Source organism: Phalacrocorax aristotelis, chromosome 25 (genome assembly GCF_949628215.1).
Source record: "Phalacrocorax aristotelis chromosome 25, bGulAri2.1, whole genome shotgun sequence".
NCBI classification, from domain to species: Eukaryota; Metazoa; Chordata; class Aves; order Suliformes; family Phalacrocoracidae; genus Phalacrocorax; species Phalacrocorax aristotelis.
The window spans coordinates 546,781-566,755 of NC_134300.1; the positions used below are offsets into that span (position 1 = coordinate 546,781).

General features: G+C 54.9%; 1 long non-coding RNA gene across 2 annotated transcripts; it reads right to left on the bottom strand.

Annotated features, from left to right (window-relative positions):
* Positions 1-2,005: 2,005 nt before the first annotated feature.
* Positions 2,006-19,975, bottom strand: LOC142048298 (uncharacterized). 2 transcript variants are annotated; one of them, XR_012657446.1, is made up of 3 exons: positions 10,947-19,975; positions 8,658-8,777; positions 2,006-8,518 (listed from the first exon to the last, which is right to left on the bottom strand). It is a non-coding gene; the product is annotated as an uncharacterized LOC142048298 (long non-coding RNA). The 2 variants fall into 2 exon arrangements; XR_012657445.1 differs by having other exon boundaries at positions 2,006-8,777.

A 19,975-nucleotide genomic window follows, 5' to 3' on the forward strand; every position in this document is an offset into this window, starting at 1 on the left:
ATACAAGAGCGATCAGTGACAGGGTAGAGGAAGTTTGAAAACGGGAAAGGAGCCAGAGAGAGGGGCACAGGTGGAAAAAACAGTCATGGGCTACAGGCCAGAGAGGAGGAAGCAACAGGGAACCAGACTGAGAGAGCTGGGCCACAGGGCAGAGAGGGATGATTTTAAAAAGGGGACAGTGAGGTAGACAGAGATAAACTGAGAAATACCAAAAAAAACCTCAATGAGCTGAAGGGGAGAGACAGAGGAATTAAATAATAGGGACAGGGAGCCTGACGGAGAGAGAATGATAAAGGCAAAAATGGGTTATGGGACAGCGAGGAAAGAAATTAAAAAATAGGGATAGGGAGGTGGAACAAGAGAATCTAAGAAAGAAAAAGTATGTCTAGAATACAGCGGAGAGAGTGGGGAATTAAAAAATAGGGACATGGAGCCATGCATAAGGAGGTGGTGGGGTGGAAATTGTGAAGGGCTGAAGGGGAGACAGGATGAAATTTAAAAAATTGGGATAGGAAAACAGACAGATGGAGAAAGATAAAAATCATGATGGGCTACAGGACAGAGACAGGGGAAGAAAAAAAAAGAGGGATTGGGAACAGAACAGAAGTGCAGAGAGAAGAAAACAGGTAGAGCGATGGAGAAAGAGGGGGACTTGGAGAATGAAAGACAGAGGTACAAGGAAGCAAGAAAAATTACAGCAGTGAGAAACAGGGCCTGGGGGGCAGGGAGGGACCAGGATGCAGAAGAGGGAGGACACAGACCCCAGGGTCCAGGACTCACTGCAGCTCCCGCTCTTGGAGCTGCTGGAGAATTTGACTGTTCAGGTTCATCTTTGTCTGTCTCTCTCCGCACCTCACCACTCCTCTGTAGCTCCTGTCACTTGACTGTCACCCACCTAACAGAATAGATGGGTGTCTTACAGCTCTTACCGCCTGAGGCTTCCCAGACACACAGCCTCACACATGAACACACTATGTGGCCATATGGCACTTTCGGTTATGCATACAGACTCCGCAGTGCACATTGGTGACCGGATCTGCTAAGGACTAGCCTGAGAGGGATCCTTCCTCACGTGGAGAGGCAGGCTGTTCCCTGTGTGCGGCTGGAGACAGCTGCTGGCTGGACCCTCTTTTTTTTATTCTTCAGCTTTACCTTTTTCTGGCCTCTCCAGTTTCAGCTGCAGCATCTGTCCAGAGGCAGTTAGTGTCCAGCTGTCCCTTTTCACCATGCCACTAGGAGAATAAGGTCAGAGGCAACTCACACAGACCTGAGCCAGATGCAGTCAACAACATCCCCAGAGACAAACAACCAACCGAGTCCTCAGTGCTGCCTCTGGGAAAGGGAAAGAAGCAACCGGTGTCCACAGTGATCGCTATAGCTCTCCTCGGGCAGGAACCTCTCCTTCTACAGGAGCTGCTGGAGATGCCGCTCTTTCCCCAAACTGACACTAATGGCACCTGCATTTATGGAGACTAAAGCATATTCCAGGGCTGGCTTGACCCTGTGAGGACAGGGTTTGGGGACAGTCTGCAGCTGCAGGGCCGGCTTCAGGGGAGGGGCTGGAACTGGGGGCAGCTGCATGGGGTGAGCGGGGATGGAGGAGTTTTGTTGAGCTGGGGAGGCACCCAGTGCCTTTTCCAGGAGGTGGGAAGGTCTCCAGGTACCCAGAGGTGTGGGAGCAGCTATCTCCTGCCTCTATTACTGCTTCCCCTCCACCAGCTCTGAGAAAATCCCTGCGACCTGTCTCCAACTGATCATCGGCCTGTTGCACCAGTGGGTTGGAAACATCCTTGCAGCTCAGGCAGGCATGCCCCAGCAGCACCATCCCCTGGGGCTGCAGCCATTTTACACAGAGGGGCCATCACCATGTGCCCCCCCCCCACCCCGAGGGCTCCTCCCGCCCCAGCCCACAGCGGCAGCCATGGCCCCTGGCACCCACTGTGTAACCTGCTCCCCTGGACTCTGGCAGCCACTCGCAAAGCACAAAGGACTACAGATACAGCCATGAGCCCAAAGGAAACAGCAAGTGTTTATTTGTTAATGCTTATAAATCCCGGAGTGAGTCTGCTCTGGGGCTCAGTGCCTCTACACTCACCCTTCCCCTGAGACAACTCGGCTGTTGTTACTGGAGCAGATACAGAAAACAAAAATACAGTGGTGGGGAGCAGGTCAGAGGACTAGAAAGGAAAAAATAAAATGAGGGAGAAGGACTGAGGAGCAGAGAAAGAAAGGTGCAGGGGAAAAAAGGACAGTGAGATGGATAAATCAATAAAAAAGGGATGAGAAGCCCTGCAAGGATATGGCAGAAGAAAAACAGAGTCACAGAGCAGGACAGCAGGAAAAAGAAAGAAAATTATGAGTGGGGAGCAGAACAGGCAGATCAAGAGAGAAACTGAATAAGAGGAATAAGAAAGGGAGGAAAAGAAAGAGATAAGGAACAAGCCAGAGGGAGTGAAGGAAAAAACCAACAGAAAGAGAGATCAGGACAAAGAGAGGGAGAAAGAAAAAACAGCGTAGGGCTGCAGGATGAGAAAAAAGGCCAGGGAGCAGGACAGAGGGGAGTAATGGGACAACAAGCTGGGCAGGGGGCTATAGCAAGAAATGATGGGATGGGCAGCAGTATGGAGACATACAGACAAAAGGTTAGGGGGAGGATGGAGGACAGAGAAAATAAGAGAAATGGGACAGGGAGTGGGACAGAGATCATACAATCATAGAATGGTTTGGGTTGGAAGGGAGCTTTAGAGGCCATCTAGTGCAACCCCCTGCAGTGAGCAGGGACATCTGCAACTCAATCAGGTCGCTCAGAGCCCTGTCCAGCCTGACCTTGAATGTGTCTATGGATGGGGCCCCCCCACCTCTCTGGGCAACCTGTGCCAGTGTTTCACCACCCTCACAGTAAAAAATATTTTCCTTATATCCAGCCTAAATCTCCCCTCCTTTAGTTTAAAACCATCACCCCTTGTCCTGTCACAACAGGCCTTGCTAAAAAGGTTACTCCCATCTTTCCTATAGTCCCCCTTTAAGCACTGGGAGGCCGCAATAAGGTCTCCCCGCAGCCTCCTCTTCTCCAAGCTGAACAATCCCAGCTCTCCCAGCCTGGCCTCAGATCATTTTTGTGCCCCCTCTGGCCCCGCTCCAACAGGTCCGTGTCCTTCCTGTGCTGAGGACCCCAGAGCTGGACACAGCACTGCAGGCGGTGCCTCACCAAAGGGGAGCAGAGGGGCAGAACCCCCTCCCTCGCCGTGCTGCCCATGGTGCTGGGGATGCAGCCCAGGGGACGGCTGGCCTTCTGGGCTGCAAGCACACATTGTTTGCTCATGTCCAGCTTTTCGTCCACCAGCACCCCCAAGCCCTTCTCTGCAGGGCTGCTCTCAATCCCTCCATCCCCCAGCCTGTGTTGGTATCAGGGGTTGCCCTGACCCAGGTGCAGGACCTTGCACTTGGCCTTGTTGAACCTCATGAGGTTCTCACAGGCCCACCTCTCCTGCTTGTCCAGGTCTCTCTGGATGACCTCCCGTTCTTCAGGTGTGTCACCTGCACCGCTCAGCTTGGTGTCATCTGCAAACTTGCTGAGGATGCTCTCGATCCCACTGTCTGTGTCACTGATGAAGATATTAAACACTACCAGTCCCAGTCCCAGTACAGACCCCTGAGGGCACCACTTGTCACTGGTCTCCATCTGGATATCGAGCCATTGACCATGACCCTCTGGGTGTGACCATCCATCCAATTCCTTATCCACCTAACAGTCCACCCATCAAATCCACATCTCTCCAGTTTAAAGAGAAGGATGCTGTGGGAGACTGTGTCAAAGGCCTTACAGAAGCCCAGACAGACGACATCTGTAGCTCTTCCCTTGTCCACTGATGCAGCCACTCCATCACAGACGGCCACTGGTTTGGTCAGGCAGGACTTGCCCTTGGTGAAGCCCTGCTGGCTGCCTTGGATCACCTCCCTGTCCTCCATGTGCCTTAGCATAGCTTCTAGGAGGGTCTGCTCCATGATCTTCCCCAGCACAGAGGTGAGGCTGACAGGTCGGGACTTCCCTGGGTCCTCCTTTCTACCCTTTGTAAAGATAGGCACAATGTTTCCCTTCTTCCCGTCCCCAGGGACTTCCCCTGACTGCCATGACTTCGCAAATATCATGGAGAGTGGCTTAGTGACTACATCAGCCAATTCCATCAGGACTCTCGGATGCATCTCATCAGGTCCCATAGACGTGTGTATATTCAGGTTCCTCAGGCAGTCATGAACCTGATCTTCCCCTACAGTGGGAGGGACTTTATCCCCTTGGACTCCATCCTGTGGCCCATCAACCTGGGAGGGGTGAGGAGAGAAGGTAGCAGTGAAGAGTGAGGCAAAAAAGTTGTTGAGTACCTCAGCCTTCTCCTCATCTGTTGATACTAGGCCTTTCTTTTTCTGGTTGATGTACCTGTAGAAGCTTTTCTCATTATTCTTTGCATCCCTCACCAAATCCAGCTCCAGCTGTGCCTTGGCCCTCCTGACCCCATCCCTACACAACCGGGCAGCGTCCCTATCCTCTTCCCAGGGTACCTGGCCCTGCTTCCTCTGCCTGTGCAGTTCCCTCTTGTCCTTTAGTTTGACCAGTAGGTCTCGACTCAGCCGTGCTGGTCTCTTGCCTTGATTTCCTGATTTCTTACACCTGGGAACTGAGAGCTCTTGTGCTCTATGGAACGGTCCTTAAAGATCTGCCAGCTCTCTGCTGCCCCTTGCCCCTGAGGACCGTTTCCCAGGGGGTCCTGCTGACTAAGATGGAGAAAGAAACATTAGAGACATTGAGAGGAGGAGAGTGACAGGACCAAGGCAGAGAGATGGAGAAAAGGGAAGGGGAAGGGGAAGGGGGAAGGGGAGGGGAAGGGGAAGGGGAAGGGGAGGGGAAGGGGAAGGGAAGGGGAGGGGAGGGGAAGGGGAAGGGGAGGGGAGGGGAAGGGGAAGGGGAGGGGAGGGGAGGAAAGGAAAGGAAAGGAAAGGAAAGGAAAGGAAAGGAAAGGAAAGGAAAGGAAAGGAAAGGAAAGGAAAGGAAAGGAAAGGAAAGGAAAGGAAAGGAAAGGAAAGGAAAGGAAAGGAAAGGAAAGGAAAGGAAAGGAAAGGAAAGGAAAGGACAAAGAGATCAAAAAGGAAACAACAGCGATGGGTGCAGGACAGAGATGGAGGATAAAAAAAGGAGGGAGAGGAAGCAGAACAAAAGCACAGAGAGAAAAAGGGAGTGGTAGAACAAGAGAGGTAAAGGGAGAGAGGAAGAGGGAGGAGGATAGAAGAATAGAGAAAATAGGAGAGGTTCATGGAAGCAAAACAAGTAGTCACAGCAGCATGGGAAAGAGATGGGGCCAGGAGAAGGGCAGGGATGGCCTGGGATGCACAAGAGGGGTGACAGGGCCTGAGGGCCCAGGACTCAAAGCAGCTCTTGCTCTCAGTACTGTTGGGGAATTTGCCAGTTCTGATGCTTCTTTCTCCTTCTTTCCTCCCTCTTCTGTAACTCCAGTCACTTGGCCGTCCTCCACCTAAGAGAATGCATGGCTGTCTTACAGCTTTTATGAGATGAGGCCTCCTAGACACGCAGCCACACTCACTCGTGCACTTCCCGGACATACCACGCTTTGGGTTATGTGTACAGACCCTGTGGTGCACGTTGACGGTCTGGTCTGCTGTGGACTACAAAGAGGGATCCTTCCTCACCCAGAGACACAGGCTTTCTCTTGCCTGCAGTGCAAGGGAGCTGCCAGCCAGATGGCCTTCACTTTCTTCTCCTCTACCTTTCTCTGGCCTCTCCAGCTTCAGCCACGGCCGCTCCTGTCCACAGCCAGGACATGCTCAACCTGCCCCTTTTCACCCCCACACCTTGAGGAGAGTGAGGCCAGGCAGGGACAACCCACGCAAGCTTGAGGTGGCTGCAGTCAACAGCATCCCCAGGGGAGGCACGGACAACTGCATCCTCAGCACAGCCTCTGGGAGAGGGAAAGAGGAAGCAGTGACTGTTATTAACATTGATCGACCCTGACCAAAGCCTCTCCTTCCGCAGGGGCTTCTGGACACACCGCTCCTTCCCTGCTGCACTGCTGCTAACAGCACCCACATTCAGGAATAATCCAGCATGTTTGAGAGCCAGCTTGTGGCTTTCACAACACAGCCTGGGGACAGCCTGGGACTACGCAACAGGCTTCAGGGGAGGTGCTGGAGCTGGGGCCAGGTACATGGGGCAAGTAGGGCCAGGGGAGGCTCAGGGGGAGCTCTGGTGAATTACGGAGACACCCAGCATCTACACCCTGCAGGGGGCTGTCCACTTTCTTCCTATCTTCCCTTCTCTCAGCTCTTGGGTAACTCTCTGGGGCTACCTTGACCTGGCTTGCCTCCAGCAGAGTGGGCAGTGCCAGGTCCTGCCCTTGGGTCACACCAACCCCAGGCATCACCCCAGGCCTGGGGCAGAGGGGCTGGGAAGTGCCCGGCGGAGAAGGCCCTGGGGGTGCTGGCTGACAGCCGGCTGGGCATGAGCCAGCAGTGCCCAGGTGGCCAAGGAGGCCACCAGCCCCCGGGCTTGTGTCAGCACTGGTGTGGCCAGCAGGAGCCGGGCAGGGATGGGGCCCCTGTGCTCGGCCCCAGTGAGGCCCCACCTCGAATGCTGGGCTCAGGTTTGGGCCCCTCGGGACAAGAAGGGCCTTGAGGGGCTGGAGCGTGTCCAGAGAAGGGCAGCAGGGCTGGGGCAGGGTCTGGAGCACAAGTGTGCTGGGGGGCGGCTGAGGGAGCTGGGGGGGTTTAGCCTGGAGAAGAGGGGGCTGAGGGGAGCCCTTCTCGCTCTCTGCAGCTGCCTGAGAGGGGCTGGAGTGAGGGGGGGGTTGGTCTCTGCTCCCAAGTCACCAGTGACAGGACAAGAGGGAACGGCCTCAGGCTGCGTCAGGGGAGGTTTAGGTTGGATGTGAGGGAAAATGCCTTCAATGAAAGAGCGGTCAGGCCCTGGCAGAGGCTGCCGCGAGAGGTGGGGGAGTCACCGTCTCTGGGGGTATTTAAAAGATCTGTAGACGTGGCACTTCAGGGCATGGTTTAGGAGACATGGTGGTGTTGAGCTGACAGTTGGACTTGATGATCCCAGAGGTCTTTTCCAACCTTAATGAGCCTTTGGTTCTATCCCGCCACCCCCGGGCAGCCAGCAGGCCGGAGACACGTCTGCACCCGCCATGGGGCTCGCTCGCCCCGCTGGTGCTCCAGGCCCTCCTGCGGGGCCGCACACTGCCGCGCACACCGGCCCCGCGAAGGAGCGAAGGCGGCGGCGCGGCTGCGCACCCCTGCGGCGCCGGCGCTGCAGTACCGCGCCTCGGCCACCGGGCGGCGGCAGTGGGCGGGCAGCGCGCGCGGGGACCGCACCCTCCCCGCGGCCGCGGCGCAGCAGCCCGGTTCCGCGCCGGGAGGCGGGAGCGAGCGCGGCGGGAGCGAGCGCGGCGGGAGCGGCTCGCAGCCACCGCAGCACCGCGATGTGGTGACGTGCAGGCGGCGGCGCGGGTCACGGTGACGCCACCACGCGCGCGCGTGCCCGAGCTGCCGGGCCCGAGCTGATTTTGGTCGCTCGGTGGCGGCGTTATCTTGACTGTTCTTTCCTGACGTCAGCAGAAGGCGCAGCACCGGTACGGCCGCCCCGCTGGTACCGTCCGGAGCGGGCAGCTGCCGCCTGGCGGCACAGAGGTTATGTTCCTCTGCGCTTTTCCCACTCCAGCCCCGGCAGGAGCAGCCGTCGCCTCCGCACCAAAAAGGGTCCAAGTGGCTCGATCACTTCAGTCCTTCGCTTGCAAGTGCTTTGAAACTCTGGTGGTTGTTCCTGTCCACGCAGCCCATTCCCGAGGGAGGAGACAGAGCACAGGCAACGTGTAGAACACGGTTGTTTTGTTGGCCCGTGTCATCTGGTCGTGTCCCCCGCCCCCTCGGGGATTGCCGTGTGCATGTGGCATCAGGGTTGTGGCAGTGACGGCAGCAAGTCAACAGACGCTGGGGGCAGATTTAAAAAAAAACAAGGCAACACAGATGGCAGCCTGGAGACAAGCGAGAGGAGACTGAAAGCGGAAGAGACTGAAGAGGCTGGAGGAGACTGAAAGAGGCTGTGTGAGAGGGGCAGCTCTGTTTAGCAGGAACCAGTTTGTCAGAGCAGACCAGATGCAAGGGGCTGATCTGCAAACGAGGGGTACGCTGGTGGTCCTTGGGCTTTGTTGCTTGCACCTTCCCTCACCTCTGCGCTATCAATAACCTGCTCTCCTAATCCTGCGTACGCACACGGCGCCCTGGGCAGGGCTTGGCGCTCAGATAAGAGACGCTGCACGACGTTACTTACCGCTCTGCCCTCCAGTGTGCAAAGTAATTAGGCACGAAACGGGGAAAGCAAAGAGGCATGTTGGTATGTTGGAGGTCCTCAGCAGATGAACGCGGAGACCTGGAGGTTCGATCTTAGCTCGGCACAGGAGCGTAGCGCTGCACTCCCTGCCACTCCTGCCTGCGAGCGTTTGCATTTTGCCACCTGCAACACACAATATTGGTAGGCTGGATGGGCGGTTCTGCCACTGTGGTGGGTGAGCAGCTCAGGTCCTTTGGCTGCATCATTTGTTTCCTTAAAACAAACACAAAACTGTTTCTTTAATTCAGACCCCTCTAAATACCTCTTGGTCTGTAAGCCGGCAACACAGCTGAAATACAGGTGCTGGTAGAAATCTAGCTGTCATCTTGCTTTGATGGCAAAAGGCCTTTGTAACTTCAGCCCAATTGTTTTGGCATCAAGACTGTAAGGCAAGAAATACACCTCTGCTTGAACAAGCAAGACACCTGCCAAATAGCTGTGCACGGTGATATGTGGCTGCCTGTGGCCAACACCTTTTTCTGCTAAAACCAGAGCACGGATCCCCTGTGACGAGCCATTGGCAGTGCAGACCGTACCTCAGCTTTCCCTGCACCAGGTCCCCAAACAACAGCATCTTTGACTGGGGTGTGCAGCAGCCTCTTGTCATACCAGCTCCTTGTCCTTGAGAACACGGCTGCCTGTAGCAGCAGCAGAACCACTGCTGCCCAGAGGGGAAAGGAATGACTCGGTGTAAAGCTCTCCAGGCTGCCTGTATCCCATGCGGAGTCACAGAATCCCAGAATCACAGCATGGTAGGGGCTGGAAGAGCCCTCTGGAGCTCATCCCGTTCCCACCCCCTGCGTGAGCAGGCACCCCCAGAGCAGGGGCACAGGACCGCGTCCAGGCGGGGGGTGAATGTCTCCAGGGAAGGGACCCCACAGCCTCTCTGGGCAGCCTGTGCCCCTGCTCTGGCACCCGCACAGGGAAGGGGTTTGTCCTCATGTTCAGGTGGAACTTCCCATGTTCCAGCTTATGCCCGTTGCCCCTTGGCCTGGCGTTGGGCACCACTGAAAAGAGTCCGGCCCATCCTCCTGACACCCACCCTTCAGATATTTATAGGTATTTATTAAATCCCCCCCTCAGCCTTCTCTTCTCCAGGCAACAGCCAATGACCTCTGCAGCCTATACACAGGGCCAAGCTAACAACCTGAGAAGGAGTCACAGGGTGTAGCAGTTTTTGCAACCATACTTCCCAGCCTAACTGGACATAGTAAGAGGCAAGAAAAAGGGCCTGCTGGGTGCCTGGAGAGGCAGAATCGCTGTAGATTGTGCCACGGCTGTTTCACTCTCTGTCTTTGGTGGAGTTCCTTCCCAGAGGTTGGCGGACAGGTATGCTTGCACAGCATGAGTACTGCTGCTTATGGAGCAAAAGACACCATAAAGCAGCAATTAAGAACAAGGATGGCCTGTCAAGATGGTAGGAATAACATGGAGAGCCTACAGCATTAGCCAGGCAGGGCTTGCAACTAACCCGGTGTCATGGTTTAATCCCAGCTGGCAGCTTAGCACCACAGCTGCTCGCTCACTGTCCGTGCCCACCCCCTGGTGGGCTGGGGAGAGAATCAGAAGGGCAAAAGTGAGAAAATTCATGGGTTGAGATAAAAACAGTTTAATAATTAAAAAGAAACAACAAATTGTAAGGGGGGGGCAGAGAATGAGAGAAAATTAAAACCCAAGAAAGGCAAGTGACACCAATGCAAACGATTGCCCACCACCTACCCATCGATGCCCTGCCAGTCCCTGAGCAGTGCCCCCCTGCGCCAACCTCCCCCCCCCCATTTTATTATTGAGCATGACATCATATGGTATCCCTGTGGTCAGTTGGGGTCAGCTGCCCCATCTGTGTCCCCTCCCAACTTTCTGTGCACGCCAGCGTGGCATGGGGGGGTGGATGGGAGAACGGAGGGAGGGGGCAGTGGAGGCACAAGATAGAAGGGCGGGGGGCGGGGTGTCACGTGGGAAAAACACTTTTGTGGGGAAGACTCACATGGGGAAAAGACTCACGTGAGGTATGTTTCGGTAGAGAGGGGGACAGAGAGACACACAGAGGGAGACAGGATGGGGAGATGGACATGGGGGGGGAACCGGGGGGAGAGAGACAGAGGGGGAGAGACAGACACGAGGGGGAGAGACAGACACGGTGAGGGGGAAATGGGGTGGAGGGGGAGACTGGGCACATCTTGCTCAATGGACCTTCTGGGGCTGCATCACCTCTCAAGATGCAGGAGGGAAGGGACAATCATCCCCCCCCACCAAGGCTGTGTAGGGCCAAGACCCTGAGATAGGTGCAGGGAAGGTCCTAGAGCCAGGCTGAGGGTTGTGACCAGGCAGACGTTTTTTCTGGTGGGGGGCAGGTGCTGGGTTTCCTGCATTGGCATCGGTAGCACAGACCCAGCTCAGACATCATACAGACCCCCTCACCCTCTCTGTCCTACAGCTCTCACCAGATGAGACCCTGGGAAGACAGAGGGGCCAAAGACACAGGAATTTCTTCCCTTCAGTGGAAATGTATAAAATGCCTTTTAGTTAGGAATGAAAAGAGCAGTGATACCTGCCACTGTGGTGGCTCTCAGGTTAGCAGGTGGAATGCTGTTCTGCCAAGGCGTGTTGCACGGTGATGCCAGCTCCACCTCTGTAACATCGCAACGAAGATGCACCGCCCCATCCCATCCCCAGCACTGCATGGGCAGCAGTTCCCCTTTGAACACTGTGTACGACAGGACTCAGAGGATCAGCCAGCCTGAAAGAGACCCCAAGAGCAGCAGCTGAAAGGGGCCCTGGAAAAAGGGGTGCATTTTGCAGAGGAGGGGAGGCAAAAAGCCCCCTAGCCCAGCTTGCAGTGCCCCAAGCCCAACAGCATTGCCTCTGTTAACCCCACAAGAGCTGCATTTGTCCCAGGGCAGGACATATAGGTCCACAGCGAAGCCCAGGGGTCCTAGGGCAGGGGGATAGCACAGCTCATCCCTAAGTCATGTCACGCACCACAGGAGACAGTCAGGGTGTCATGGTTGCTGTGTGCGGCGTCAGGGCTCTGGCACTCGTTCTGCCCCTTTGTTTCTGTCTGGCATTTCTGATCCTGTCCATGTCTGTGGGTGCCAAGAGCTTGCCATTGTACCAAGCCATGGGGTGCTGCCACAACAAGTGGGAGCCTCAGCGCCTAAGGGTCATGCTTTCTCCTGGAAGTATCATGCTCCAGAGTGGGTTCAGGGACAGCAGGGCTGTCTCTGCAGCTGCAAAGGTCCAGGCAGGAGGGAAAGGCAGGACAGTGTGCAACATCAGTGCAACAGCATGCGTGGTGGGAGCCCTCAACTCTGAGCACATAGGCTGGGATGGGGGGAGAGGGCAGAACCCCAAAGCTCACAGGGGTTTCTATGGCACTAGTGGGATTTGGGGGGACTGTTTAATCTTTCAGAGGGATGGCAGGACTAGTGCCCAGTGCCCAGTGCTGCCTGGCATCTTTTGAGCCAGGAGACACATGGAGGCACAGCAGAGTCACACCATGCCCTGCTGCTGCTTAAGGGGCCACCAAGGCCTGTTGCCTTGTTCAGCAGGAACTGCCCAGCACCCCAGGGGCTGTCATCATAAATCTGCAAGCAGAGACTCATCAGCAAGGACAAGGGCTTGAGCTGAAAGGAGAAAAGGAAGAAGGGATGAGCACCTCTGGGATGCACCTTCCAAGTCTCCTGCAGTGTCCCTAGCATAGAGAGGAGTAATGCTGGCCTTGGACATAAGCCATCCAGGGAGGCAGGTTTGGCAAGGCCTGCCAGGTCCCTGAGACACCCACCAGCAACTCCCCATTCCCATGGCATCCTAATCCTCACCACATTCATACCCACCAGGCTCGCTGGACCCCAATTTCCTTCCTCCCCCAAAAATGGGACCATCCCAAGGATTAAGCCCTGAGTCTATGTTGTGACAGGGACAACCACTGCTCCATCCAAATCTTCTCAGCCTGGAAGGATAAACAAACTTCTCCACTTCCCTGGGCAGAGCAAAGCCCCATCCAGACATGCCTCAGAGAGGTAAAAGGGGTGAGTGCCCAGCAATGCTTGGAGCCTCTGTCCTCCAGCTCCTAAAGCTCACTGGGCTCTTTGGGGACACAGGCTGTCCATCCCCTGGGAGGACAGCAGGCACCAGACCCCACTATGCTCCCTACCACCTCCCTTTGTCACACTCACCCAGAAGGAGCAGAGCTCTGTTCCCTGCCATCCCAGGCTTTCATTAAATGGCCTTCCTTATTGTTGTGGTGATGATGATGACAACACAAAGAAACAAGCCCTGCTAACCAGAAGCCTCTGTGTTGCTGTAATGACAGTGCCTGAATGCATTTTTGTTTCTTGTTCCTCACTTCATAGAGGATTCAGGGCTCACTCTGTCCCTGGAACCCACATCCCTATAAAGCCTCTGCTTCATATAACCCCTCTGAGATCGCTCCTCCACTCCCTTGGGACATTCTGCTCCTCCTGTGTGGCTGTTGGCATTTGCTGTTTTTTTTCCACCCAGAGAAAAGGGGTTTTGGCAGATTCTTCACTCATAAGACTTTTGCTACATGTTGTTTCCTGCCTTCCCCAGCATCTTGGAGTCCATCCACAAGCCAGCACCTGCCTAGCCGTCAAGCAGCAGGAGTCTCCAGCTCTTCTGGCATCATGTTTGTGGTTTCTTTGGAGCTTTCTCCCTGCCTTCCCAGAAAAACTTTCCCTACACTGGAGATCAAGCACCAATGGGAAAAAAGGGGGCTTGTTTCTGCTACTTGCCCCTGTCATGGATCAGGTTGGATGGGTTGCGACAGGCACAGGACTAGTTATGGGACCCTGTGCACCATGCAGCTTCTTGTCGAAACCACATTTCAGCAGCGCTGCCCTGAAACATGTAAGTGAAGCACAGACCAAGTCTGCCCCATGGTCTTTGCCTGCATCTGATTTATCATTTGAGCATGTTCCATTGGCTTTGGGACAGACAGACCTGAAACACAACCAAAAGCACCAAAGTAACCCTGAACTTGAAGCTCATCTTCACTAAAGAAGCCAAGACCTTGAATTTATTAACTTTCCAGGAACCAAGGTGTGCTGCAGAAAACTCCTCCACACCTCCAAGAGCTTTGCAGGAGGACACACAGTGCCATCAAAAAAAAAAAAACCAAAAGCTTATTCTAATTTTTGACATAGGCTGACTTCCTATGAGGAATTCATAACCTTGAAAGGAAGGAAAAGATCCTGTATGTGTTCAGGTACTGTGTTGAGGGGAAGTTTTATTACCATTTTCTCCATCCTTTTCTGAATTTGATTCTTGGGACATTGATTTTGCTTCTGTGTTTTGGATTCTTATTCTGCTTTCAGCCTGAGGTACAACTGTTACCTTCTGGTGCAAGAGCTCTGAAAGTGGCAACCAAGACCGCCCAGCAGATGAAGCCCCCAGGACGAAAGGGCTGCCATGAATGCATCTCAAGACACCCAAGCCCAATTACCCACGAAGCCCCTTATGCAATTAACAGAGGTAGTCTGCCGATGGGAAGAACCACGTGGTGTGATGTGGTGACTCAGAGATCTCAAATAGATACCTTACAGCTACAGAAACTGGTGCTAAAAACACAATAGATAAACAAGGACAAGAGAGCATAACTGCCATGACTGATAATAAGCAAGCCTCATTGGACAGTTAAGGAAAAAAAGCAAAACTGGGATATTAGAGAAGTCTTGCATGTCCAGGGACTGCGATAAAGACAAGACCCCTGGACAGAGACCATTAGGAGCAGGGGTCATGTATATACTCTTCTCCAAGGGATTCCAGGGAAGACTGTGCCAGAAATCTGCAATGGACATAAGGGCCTTGTCAAGGCCTCTAAGTAGCAGTGACCATGACATCTGCATGGACGGTGAAGGGATGGACATGAAAATTAAGTCAGGAAACATGGTGACTAAAAGGCACAAGTGAGCAGAGATTGCAGAGGTCTGGACAGTATATTTTAATGTACATCTTACATACCGAATGAGGAATGGGTACTATTCCCTCTGTGGCCTGCTTTGTATGGCGAGTCCTCCTACCTCTCTGGCCCTTAGTGTCTCTGAGCCATCGGGCCGACAGAGTTTCCTGTGTTCACACCTAAGCCATGATATGTCCCTACTAAAATAGCCTTAAAACCACCTTATGCCCTCCATTACCACTTAACTCCAAAGAGCCCATCATCGACGTCTGCTGTATTGTTGCCAGGGCCCATCTGGCAGTCAGCCCGTGCACGGTAGCGTGGAGGCCTGGGCAGCTGACACTGCATTTCTCGTAACTTCGTCGTACCTCGTATTGACTGCAGAGCGACTGAAACAGAGCAGACCTCACTGACAGCTGTATCCAACTGCAAAACTAACCTGAGGATAACTGATGAAACTGCTGCCTCCCCTTCCCAACCATCCCTCAGTCCCAAAACTTTAGAAATGCCTTCTCTTCTTCTGAAATGCTGGGGAAGGAACCCCACCCCTTCCCAACAGTTCCTGCCCTGTATTTGTGTCCCTGAACCCAGGCAACGCCCCAGGCCTGGGGCAGAGGGGCTGGGAAGTGCCCGGCGGAGAAGGCCCTGGGGGTGCTGGCTGACAGCCGGCTGGGCATGAGCCAGCAGTGCCCGGGTGGCCAAGGAGGCCACCAGCCCCCGGGCTTGTGTCAGCACTGGTGTGGCCAGCAGGAGCCGGGCAGGGATGGGGCCCCTGTGCTCGGCCCCAGTGAGGCCCCACCTCGAATGCTGGGCTCAGGTTTGGGCCCCTCGGGACAAGAAGGGCCTTGAGGGGCTGGAGCGTGTCCAGAGAAGGGCAGCGGGGCTGGGGCAGGGTCTGGAGCACAAGTGTGCTGGGGGGCGGCTGAGGGGGCTGGGGGGGTTTAGCCTGGAGAAGAGGGGGCTGAGGGGAGCCCTTCTCGCTCTCTGCAACCCCCTGAGAGGGGCTGGAGTGAGGGGGGGGTTGGTCTCTGCTCCCAAGTCACCAGTGACGGGACGAGAGGAAACGGCCTCAGGCTGCGTCAGGGGAGGTTTAGGTTGGGTGTGAGGGAAAACGTCTTTAGTGAAAGAGCGGTCAGGCCCTGGCACAGGCTGCCCAGAGAGGTGGGGGAGTCACCGTCCCTGGGGGTATTTAAAAAACGTGTAGATGTGGCACTTCAGGGCATGGTTTAGGAGGCCTGGGGGTGTTGGGTTGGTGGTTGGACTTGATGATCCTAGAGGTCTTTTCCAACCTTAATGATTCTGTGATTTTATGATTTATGACCGGCTGCTCCTCAGGAGCTGCTCTTCCAAGCCCTGCCCTGCCTCCGCCAGGTACCTCCTATCCTCCAACATCCCACAGGCTTTAGGCTCTGCTATAGGGCCACATAGTAAGTGAATTTCAGACACAGCCAGGAAGGGGCCTGCTGCAGGCTGCAAACGCTCTAGGGACAACATGGTACTGTATGGGCAATCAGGAAAGGTGACGAGCTGTCCCATGCTGTGAAAAACACTATGGCTAATATGCCTGCTGCTTTCTTGAGAAATGCTAGAACTCCATATACAGATGCATACAGGATGCTCACCCTAACCCCTGCTAGATGATCTCACCATCAGTCATATAGAAAAAGATGATGTTAACAACTTTAACGGTACCCAACACAACCAATGAAAAAAAAAAACTAAGGTTCCTCTACAGTAAACTCAGAAATGCCAAAAAACTGCAATGCACCTAAAGTTAAAAAAACAAGAATGCAGAATATTAAACCACCTTGCAGCTCCTGAACACCCTGTATACAATCATCGATCCAAGAACCAGCGCTGCACAACATATGCACTATAGACCCTGCTCACCCTTGACTCACCCCGAAGCTCTGACCTCGGGCAGACACCTCGGCCGCTGCACGTCAGAACACTCGGCCCAAACTGCTCGGCCAGCCCAGGGCTGCAGTTGCCTGAAGCAGCAGAGCACCCACCCCAAAGCGGCCCAGGAGCAGCTGGAGCTCCCTGCGGGGCAGCCGGCAGGTCATGCCCCCCGACCCCTGCAAAAGGGGTGGGCAGGCACCAGGGGGCCGCAAGGCGGCTGAAGGAGCAGCGGTGGTGTTCGGCTCTGGGCCACACACCACGCAGAAATGGACCATTACTGGAAATCGTGATACCTGCTCTTCTGCTACAACTTTGTCTAGCGCACCTGCTGTGTGACCGCGTTGGTAGTTAATTTTAGTGGGACAAACACAAACTTGTATTGAAATAGATAAAAATAGCTTAAGATTATACTAACCCATGTGGGAAAGTAGTTCATTAAATGCAATAGCAACATTACTGGCAGAACTGACATGCTTTAGTTTCCTGTTGAAGAAACCAAACGCTATGCGGTTACAATTAATTTCTAGTGAGACCAGACATATTTTTTAACTTCTACCAGAGCTACGTTCTGGTTAGGACTGAATGACAAAGCAGAACTAGATCCCACATGAATCCTTTCTCAAACATATCTCTGGTTGCAAAGTGAATTAGTTATGGTAAGTCACCAGTAACTCTGAGTCACTGAGACTCCTTCATGGTCTAACTCCCTTAACAGAAACAGACAAGGCCCCAAGGCTAGAAAACACCCCCAAAAGCATGGAAATACAAGAAATGCATCTTGTAGGAGGACTACAAAGGCAACAGAAGGCTCTTGCCTTCTCTGAAAATAAAACAAGGAGATCTGAGCTGACAAGAGATATCTTTGGGGTACCAGGGACTCAACAGAAATGTACTAGAAGCCATAGAAATTAAAAGACTGCTCTGGAGCACAAAGATGGCTTCAGAAAAGGTTTTGACAGAACAGGAGACATCATCACAGGGGTTACAGAGGTCCTGAGGGGGTCAGAGACACCTAAGAAGTCATAGGGCCACAATGAGGACTCAAAATGGAATTTAACAAAGTACAGATACCCTCAGGGCGCTGAATGCCAAACAGGTGGAAGGACAAAAAGACCACCCTGGTTAACAGCTATGGACTCAGGAGGGGTTCTGAGGAAAGAAAGGGGTGAAAGTCCCCCCCAAGCCACAACAGGGCTCTGGGCACTGGATATGTCTCAGGAGAGCTCAGCAAAGGGAGCACAGGAGTCTCAAGGCAGGGCAGAGAGACCAAAGAAGCCTCAGAGACAACAATGAGGAACTCTGAAGATTTCAACAAATTACAGATGTGTCGGGGGGGTAGGGGCTGAATGGAGGTACTCAAAATGGCAAAGAGGCACTGAAAGAGGAATCCTAGATAGCGTAGAGGATAAAACGTATGTTCTGGGCTGCAAAGAAGGCATTAAGAATGGTTCTGAGGGAGCAAGGGGGGTCCAAAGTGCACTACAGAGATCAAAGAGGGCTGTGGTGCCCAAGGAAGGTCTCAAGAGACATCATGACATTTGGTACCTATGGCTTCTGCCAAGGTTTGCCAAAGCCCACAAGAGGTCCTGCTGCCTTCCAGAGTCTCCAACAGCTCCTGCTGGGCTTTGCGGACACCCACGTGGGGCTCATCTGCCTTCCAGAGTCTCTGACAGCTTTTGCTGGGTTTGCCAAGACCCACAGGGGGCCCTGCTTCTCTCCAGAGTGCCTCGGGGCTTTTGCTGGGCTTTGCCAATGCCTGGGCAGGGCTCTGCTGCCTTCAAGAGTGTCTGATGGATTTAGCGGGGCTTTGCTGAAGCCCACAAGGGACCCTGGTGCCTTCTAGAGAACCCCAGGGCTTTTGCTGGCTTTGCCAAGGCCCGTATCAGGCCCTACTCCTCTCCAGTGTCTGAGCCCACGAGGGGCCCTGCTTCTCTTCAGAGTGCCCCAGGGCTTTTACCACACTTTGCTGATGTCCAGACAGGGCTCTCCTTCATTCCAGAGAGCATGACGGCTTTAGCCAGGCTTTGCTGAATCCCACAAGAGGCCCTGGTGCCTTCCAGAGTCACCAACAGCTTTTGCCAGGCTTTCCTAAGCCCATGTGGGGCTCTGCTGCCTTCCAGAGTGTCTTGATGGCTTTTCTCAGGCTTTCCCAATACCCACAGGGGCCCTGCTTCCTTCTAGAGTGCCTCAGGACTTTTGCTGGGCTTTGCCGACACCTGCGTGTGGGATGCTCAGGGGGGTTATGTGGATGGGTGCAGGGTGTGGGGCTTGGGGCTGGGGGCCAGATTTGGGTCTGGGTGCAAATTGGTGCTGAGCGGAGTATGGTGCTGGGTGTAGGTGGGTGCAAGGGAAGGCAGAGGGAGTGCAGAGTGGACACAGGGGGAGTGCTGGGGGTAGTGCCAGGCGCGTGTAGGGTGGCTGTGGGGATTGCAGGTGGGAACTGGGGCTCAGCTGTCACGGTGCCCTGCAGTGCTCGGCCAAGCACAGGCCAGGGGTGCAGCACATGGCAGTGGCGTGCCTGGCTGTGGATGCCAAGGCAACACCGGCAGAGACAACAGAGCAGATGAATGTAACCTCCTGGAGTGGTCCCCAGACCTACAGCCCTGCATAAGCCCTCCCCCACCCTCTACCTCTCCCACTGGTTCATCACAGGAGCCCCCGAGTCCCTACACCTGGCCATGGAGTGCCCTGTCCCCCCATCCCACAGATGCCTACCTGTGAGGTGCCCTCCCCCTCACCATGGATGCCTGGCCATGGGGTACCCATGCCCCCACAGTGCTCCCAAGCATGCCGAGGGCACCTAGGCATGGGAGACACAGTGCCTGACCCCCAAGAAGACCTTCAGCACCCTCTGTGCCCCCCAGTTCAAACCCAGCACCAAGCATTCCTGCAACACCCACCCCTGCACCCTGGAGCTCAGTAAGGGGCAGGAGGGGGTCCGGAGTGCCAGGATGCTGGTGGCCCCAGTACCCTGCCCCTCAGTTTCCCCCCACCAGCAGACAATAGTTGCAGGGACACATAATCCAGCTGTGCATGGTGGTCCAGGCCCAGTTCTACGTCTGCTGGGCCACCCGTGCCCACAACCCACCACCACCACCCCTGGCCCACAGCTCCCCGGGGCCCCGCAGTCACCCCTGGCCTGCAGGATGCCTCCAGAGGGACAGCAGTCCCATGGGGCAAATTAATATGGCAACCCATCTGCTTCCAATAGGGATATGGGGGCATGGGCTATGCAACACACATGCCCCTGTCAGGGGCCATGCTTCTCTCTGGCCTGTCCCCAGTGTCCCCATAGGCACTGCCCCAGGACATCCCAGAGTCCTGCCTGTTCCCTGCACCACTCCTGGGCACCCCACAGGACATGCACATCAGTGTTGGGGTGCACGGGGCACCCCCAGCCCTAGCAGGGTGTGGGACTGAGGCTGAGCCAAGTGGGACAAGGCTATTCAGGGCACAGGTCACGGGGCTGTTAGCAGCATGCCAGATGTGGGGCTGGGGACTGGGTGCTGGCCGCAGGCATGGGTGCTGCTGGAACACCATGTCCTGCCAGCACATTCCTGCCTGAGTCACTGTCGGCGCCTGCCTGGGCAAGTCCACGGCCACAGCCCCACAGCAGCCCCACGCTGGCGCCACACAAGGCCCACGCCAGCACCACTCCACGCCCTGCAGCTAAGCTAGCCCCACACACACGCACTCAAACCCTGCCCCAATCCGTGCATATGCACATGTATAAGTGCCCATATCCCCACTCACCCCTA